The sequence below is a fragment of the Vigna unguiculata genome, unplaced genomic scaffold (assembly GCF_037176805.1).
Source record: "Vigna unguiculata cultivar grain cowpea cultivar isolate G323 ecotype 2 unplaced genomic scaffold, ASM3717680v1 ptg000266l, whole genome shotgun sequence".
NCBI classification, from domain to species: Eukaryota; Viridiplantae; Streptophyta; class Magnoliopsida; order Fabales; family Fabaceae; genus Vigna; species Vigna unguiculata.
In genome coordinates this window covers 97,501-105,268 of record NW_028196902.1, presented here as the reverse complement: position 1 = coordinate 105,268, position 7,768 = coordinate 97,501, and the positions used below count along the sequence as shown (strand labels likewise).

Here is a 7,768-nt window from a genome sequence, read left to right as displayed (position 1 = left end):
TTCTGGACCAGTGGGCCCATAAAACTCACTAGGATAAGCGGTATTATTAAACCAGACAAAGCAACAAGCAATAAAACCAAAAACAGATAAAGCACCTAAACTATAAGATAAGTAAGCTTCTCCAGACCATACAAGTGCACGCCGAGCCCATGCAAAGGGTTTGGTTAAGATATGCCAGATTCCACCAAGTATACAAATGGAACCCAACCATACATGCCCTCCAATAATATCTTCCAAATCGTCCACACTAACAATCCACCCTTCGCCCCCAAAAGGCGATTTTAATAAATATCCAAATAGAATACTTGGACTAAGGGTCAAATTGGTTATTTTTCTTACATCTCCCCCCCCCGGAGCCCATGTATCATATATACCTCCAAAATAAAGAGCCTTGAATACTAGAAGAAAAGCACCTATACCTAACAAGATTAAGTGAATACCCAAAATTGTAGTCATTTTATTTCTATCTTTCCATACATAACCGAAGAACGGAAAAGATTCTTCAAGAGTCTCAGGTCCCAGAAGTGCATGATAAATACCGCCAAAGCCCAATACTGCAGAGGAAATTAAGTGAAGTACTCCAGACACAAAGTATGGAAAAGTGTCTATAACTTCCCCCCCAGGACCTACTCCCCAACCTAGAGTAGCTAGGTGGGGAAGCAAAATTAAACCTTGTTCATACATGGGCTTCTCGGGTACGAAATGAGCCACTTCAAAAAGGTTCATTGCTCCGGCCCAGAATACTATTAATCCAGCATGGGCTACATGGGCCCCTAATAGTTTACCAGATAAATTGATAAGTCGGGCATTCCCGGCCCACCAAGCGAAACCGGTAGTTTCCTGGTCACGACCAGTTAAAGCTAAAGTTCCATTAAAGAGCGTTTCCACGTGGTAGAACCTCCTCAGGGAATATAAGGTTTTCATGAGGCTGATCTTGAGCTGCCATCCACGCACGAATACCTTCGTTTAAGAGAATATTTTTTGTGTAGAAAGTCTCAAATTCAGGATCTTCCGCTGCGCGGATTTCTTGAGAAACGAAGTCATAAGCACGTAGGTTCAGGGCCAAACCGACTACCCCAAGAGCACTCATCCATAAACCAGTTACTGGTACAAATAACATAAAGAAATGTAACCAACGTTTATTGGAAAAAGCAACCCCAAAGATTTGGGACCAAAAGCGATTAGCAGTAACCATTGAATAAGTTTCTTCAGCTTGGGTTGGGTTAAAAGCACGGAATGTATTTGCGCCATCACCATCTTCAAATAAAGTATTTTCTACGGTTGCACCATGAATAGCGCATAGTAGTGCAGCGCCCAATACACCAGCAACTCCCATCATATGAAATGGGTTTAATGTCCAATTATGAAATCCTTGGAAAAAGAGGATGAATCGAAATATAGCTGCTACACACCAAAACTTGGAGCAAAGAACCAACCAGACTGACCCAGTGGATAAATAAGGAATACAGAAACAAAAACAGCAATTGGACCTGAGAATGCGATTGCATTATAAGGTCGCAATTGAACAGATCGAGCAAGTTCAAATTGACGTAACATGAAACCTATTAATCCGAAAGCACCGTGGAGAGCAACAAAAGTCCACAGACCGCCTAACTGACACCAACGGGTAAAATCTCCCTGTGCTTCAGGACCCCACAGTAACAACAAAGAGTGTGCTAAACTATTAGCGGGAGTGGAAACTGCAGCGGTTAAGAAGTTGCAGCCTTCTAAATAAGAACTTGCCAAGCCGTGAGTATACCATGAAGTTACAAAGGTCGTACCTGTAAACCAACCCCCCAAGGCGAAATAGGCGCAAGGAAAGAGTAATAGACCGGACCAACCCACAAAAACGAAACGGTCCCTCCGCAACCAGTCATCCATAATATCAAATAAATCATTTTCATCTTTGGTAAATTTACCAAGAGCTATAGTCATAGCGATCCTCCTATTCAACTACTTCAACCATTTCCCAACACCTCATAGAGCATTTTCAGAGATGGGACGGACCTTGATCATTTATCTCTATTCATTTCTCTCTCTATATATATATAGAATATATAAGTATACTTTCCCTTGTTTTCTAATCGGTTTCGAATAAAAAATCATTTATGGGTCTATTGATATCTAGGGCAAATCCATGAACTCGATGTGGTTATTCCTTATCTATTCTTAAAAATCTTCCAAGTCATCAATCATAAAATCTGCTATGACTCCAAAATCCGATAGAAATTTTTTTTTCAGAACTGTTCAAGAAACAAATGATCCCCTGTTTCACTTCTTATACCTAGCGGATCTTCAGACATATTTCTCTCCTTTCATCAAAGAAACTTATTCTTGAAGTTTGGTTGTGAATTGACTTCTATTTTGTCTAGGAAACTACTGTAGGATCATAGGTTTTCTAAATTTCTATTTCATTTACAGTTTTTTCTTTAGTATTTCATTTTTTTTTATAAATACTATAATAAAAAGAAAAAACTGTAAATGAAAGTTTTTGTCTCATATATATGAATTGCTGGAAAAATATCGTACACATCGATATGAAAAGAAACTATTTGATATGTGAAGACATAATTTAATGTATTTTTCTATTATTTCTATAAGATTCTATCTAATCTTATAGAAATAATAGAAATTTATGGAAAAAAATATGTTTCATTTTAATTTTAAAAAAACTTGTTTGGTGGAACTTGAAATTCGTATTAAGGCCCTTCTGAGTAAAGAAAAGGCATAACCTTTTTTCTTAGTTCAGAAACAAGAAGATTTCATTGGAAATATTCAGAGATTCTTAGGGAGTCTAAACGAAAAAAGTCTTAAAAAGAAAAAAAATTGTTCGAATTGAATCTTTATCAAATTTGAATATCAGAATAGTAGATATAAATATAATTCAACGGGTTAGGTCCACTTACTTTTTTTTATTTTTCCATTATTGAATTTTACACTTTTTCTTTTTTATTACAAATAGAAACTTTTTCAAAATATCAAGAATCTTTTTATTCTTCCTTCAAATAGAAAGACTATTGCTTTTGAAAAAAAAAGTAAAAAGCCCCTTATCGGATTTGAACCGATGACTTACGCCTTACCATGGCGTTACTCTACCACTGAGTTAAAAGGGCCCTTTTTCTTTCTTTCAATTTCTAAATAAGGAACTAGCATGACTAGTACATATATTTGTTACTGTGTATACTTATTCTATAAATTTATATAAATTATTTCTATAAATTTATATAAATTATATAAATTAAATGATATAAATGGGATTAGAATACATGTACATCAATATCTATTATTTGTATAATGACTCATCAAAGAACAAAAAATTGGATTTACCTAGTGAATAGAATATAGTTAAAAAAAAGAATTGATTAAGATTGGATTTGATCCATATCAAATATATTATTTCAAAATGGATTCTTGAAGTCATTCTAATCATAACACTAAATTCTTTTTATTGATACATAAATGTACTCACAAAATAAAATATTTCATCGAAACATTGATAAAATCGAATCATTGATAAAATGGATTCAATATGTTCTGTCCCTAAACCAAATTTTTATTTTTTTATTGAAAAATTCTATTTTCCAAAGTTTTTTTTCTTAGTATTAGATATAAATCTACCTATCGAATCTTAGTATTAGTAATAAATGATAGAAATGAAGTTTTAACCTCTCGTCCTTTGCAACAAACGAATCATTCCTGTGAAGAATTTTCTCTTTATTGGAACATTACTTCTTTTTTTTTCTTATTATGACTGGAATAAAAAAATTTAGAAATATAAATGATTAATAAAAAATTTCTATGGAATTATGAAAGAACGAAAAATATTTTTTTTTATCGAATCATATCATTATATTGACAATTGCAAAAAACTGTTCATACTATGAACGTAGTATAATGGCGGTCGGGCAAGTATGCCCCCATCGTCTAGTGGTTCAGGACATCTCTCTTTCAAGGAGGCAGCGGGGATTCGACTTCCCCTGGGGGTAGGGTGTTACGAAAGGAAGTTGATCAAAAATTTTCAATAAAAACTGAAATGTATTCTTCCTATTGTGCTGGGTCGATGCCCGAGCGGTTAATGGGGACGGACTGTAAATTCGTTGGCAATATGTCTACGCTGGTTCAAATCCAGCTCGGCCCAAGAATTTGCCGATCCACTATGAAATTCTATAACCCATTTATAGTTCTCTGGAAATGACTGATGTGCTATGATACGGAAGAATCAAAATATTAAACATATCTAAGGTTATTTCTTTTTTTTCTGTATTCCATATTTCTTTCCACAAATTCAAAATCTTGTTAATAATCGGTATTCATGTCAAGATCTGTAAGTAGAAAATATAAGGAAAAATTGAAAAAAAAAATATTTTTTTTTCATTGATTCAATTTTCAATCGATTTGTTAATAGAATAAGAATAAGAAACGGATTACGAGTAATTTGTGTCGATCTCACTAAAGTGGATATCGATATACATATCAATATATAAAAAAATGCGCTTTTTTCATTTACAACAAAAAGGTTCGAATCCGAAATAGAAAAAGAAAAGGTTTGACAGAAACGGTCCGTAAAAATATTTATACAGTACACCCCTTTCCCTGGGATTGTAGTTCAATTGGTCAGAGCACCGCCCTGTCAAGGCGGAAGCTGCGGGTTCGAGCCCCGTCAATCCCGTTGGATATAAATCCAAAAAAATAAAAAATAAATTCCTTTTTTGTGTATTTGTAGGGAATCAAATTGATAAACAAAATTTTATTTGGGGCCCCCCCCTGCTTTTTCATTTGTTTCGCCGAAAAAGGAAGGAAAGGGATTTTGGACTTTCATCAAGAATAAATGTTTTTTTGTTTTATTTAGTATGGATAAAAGATCTTCCTATGTTATACTATTTCATGAGTTGATTTGATAGCTCAGATTTTGTGATTCATGATATTGATCCGATTTGATATCATTGAAATCCAATTTATACCATTGTTGAAAGATTGAACATTTCTATGGGATTAAATCCCGAATTTTTTTTTTAGAAATTTAAGAGAAATAGAACATAATAAAGATTATGGAAGTAAATATTCTCGCATTTATTGCTACTGCACTGTTTATTCTAGTTCCTACTGCTTTTTTACTTATAATTTATGTAAAAACGGTAAGTAAAAGTGACTAATTTCACTGAAATATGATTTCTTCATTTTTATGAATGATTTAAAAAAATGATCGTACAATCAGCGTAATCCAGATAGTAGAAATCAATTTGATTTCTACTATCTGAGAATTGCGTCCAATTTTTTTTTTCAGATTCTTTTTACAAACAATTCCGGTATCTTAGGAAAAAAAGGGGGTAAAAAAACAGGAATGGTTATTACACGGTCCGCCATTTTCCATATATATATATATCTATATAACCAGGTTAAGCGTCAGTTCATCGAAATAGAAATTTTAAGAAAAATTTGATTGGAATAGGAATCCATTTCTTCTTCTTTTTGATTCCCTTGTTTTTCTCAAAATAGGAATATGGGAATAATGAAAATATTTGTTTGATTGAAAGAGTATTTTCAATTCCTATAAGATACATAGAATACATTACACTACTAAAATATAATAGAATCAAGATAGATTTTCTATTTGAACTCAATTAATTAGTATTAGTTTAAATGAAATATTTTCATTCAATAGTTTCGAAATTCAAAAATTCAGGTAGAAATCAACAAGGTTACTTGGATCCCTTAACTCAATTTTTAGTATCCCTATAGCCCACTTCTTCCCCATACTACGAGGGAAAGGGAAAATGAAAAAACTACCATTAAAGCAGCCCAAGCAATACTTACTATATCCATGTAAATTTTGTCTCCTATCTCTATAAATATGAAGGAACTATTTCATTATTTTTTCAAATTTTTTATTCTATTCTTTTTTTTGTATTATTCGCTAAAAATACTATACTATAATAGTGGAATTGCTATTACAGAGTCAAAAAAAGGATTCTGGGCTAACATCATTCACGAAAAACAAGAATTCATTCTATTTATTAGTTATTAGAACATCTAAAAAGTTTTTTTTGATTATTTTTAGTAAAATCATAAAACATTAAACATAAAAAAATTATAGGAAGTTATAAGTCAATGAATGTTACTACCAGGTGGGAATATTAAGATTTCTCTTTTATCATTTCCTTAAGGATTTCATAAAAAAAGAATCAAGACAGATTCATTTGCATACTTATACTCTTCTTTCTATTTGAAATAGTCCCTTAAATGTCTCCCAATTCGTTCTCTAAAATAATTAAAAAAACTTTTTTTCTTTTCTATTCGATTTTAGAATCAAAACTTTTTAATTTTATTAGAATATAGAATATGAAAATCTAAAGAATACTTTTTTTGAATATTACGAAAGCGAATTAGCTAAATTAAAGCTATTAAATAGAATTGATCTAAATAAATAATATTGATAAAATGTGGAAGCACTCATAAACTTTAAATTAGTCTGTATAGAAGGTTTTTCTTCTGCCTTTTCTCTACCTAAAAATGGACTTTCCTATCCGACTTATTCTTAATCCAATCTAATAAAAGACCCAGTCAGGAGACAGACACTACAATAGTTGTGTAGTGAACGAACTATCATTTCTAAATTTATGGATTCCTTTTCACTACTAGAATCTTTCCTTGAATTCGAGACAAAAATATTTACAACATTTTTTAAGCTACTGATGCTTATAATTTCGAATCAAACGCAATTCTCAAGACTCCTTTTCCCTCGCTTGCTTCTGTTGGAAAAAAAGTTTTCTAAAAAAACGTAATATAATCTTTCATTTACAGTTTCTTATCGATCAGGCGACACCCGGATTTGAACTGGGGAAAAAGGATTTGCAGTCCCCCGCCTTACCACTCGGCCATGCCGCCAATAAAAATATAGATATGAAGTTTTTGAGAATACTCCCCCCTTTTCTTTCTATTGAAAAATTGAAAAACAATCTTGAGACAAATCGCAACCGTTAACTATTCTTTTATGAATTATTCTTGAATATTTGAATAGAAATTTTTTTTTCTTAATGAGATCAGAAAATAAAAATTGATACATAACCAATCAATATTGCTTTTTTTTTTAACTTTGTTCATTCTAATTATAACAGCAACTTTCAATATATGTAAACCCTAGAATATCAATTTGATCTGTTACACAGATATTATCTAATCGAGTATCTTATCCATATCTATATAGATATAGAATACCAATACTATACGGTATTTTCAAGAAATTATCGTGCTTATTCTTTTTTTACAATTTTCAATAGAAAATTTGTAAAAATTCACACAACATGTTATGTGTTTGTTATCCTGAACAAATATGACTGCAATAAAGTTAGAGACAGATCTATAGCTGCAGTTAAATATATGCATGTTTCAAAAATACAAGCCTTATTACATTACACATAACATACTCTAATCATATTCTCCCCAATTCTCTCCAAAATACTTCACTTCAAAATATATCTTTTCTTGACAATTTCGAATGGATTTTTTTTTGTATCCAATTGAATTTGAATATGTAATATCATAATAATGATAGAAATGAAATGCATTTTTTTAGATTCCTAAAAAAAATATTGAAATGCCCGTAGAAATTTCCAATCCTTTTTTAGATTAGACTTTCGATTCTATCTGTTTGTTTTGTTGCAAATTCCTTCGAAGTTGAGTATCAAATTCTAATATTTCTTTCTCTTTTCATAATAGGTATTTCATACACTAAGAAATATTTGATACACGGGATTAGGTAAGATTTCAT

General features: G+C 31.6%; 2 non-coding genes across 2 annotated transcripts; both read right to left on the bottom strand.

Annotated features, from left to right (window-relative positions):
• Positions 1-3,041: 3,041 nt before the first annotated feature.
• On the bottom strand, positions 3,042-3,113 carry TRNAT-GGU (transfer RNA threonine (anticodon GGU)). The gene has a single exon. It is a non-coding gene; the product is annotated as a tRNA-Thr (tRNA).
• Positions 3,114-6,814: 3,701 nt separating this feature from the next.
• On the bottom strand, positions 6,815-6,885 carry TRNAC-GCA (transfer RNA cysteine (anticodon GCA)). The gene has a single exon. It is a non-coding gene; the product is annotated as a tRNA-Cys (tRNA).
• Between the last annotated feature and the right edge of the window lie 883 nt (positions 6,886-7,768).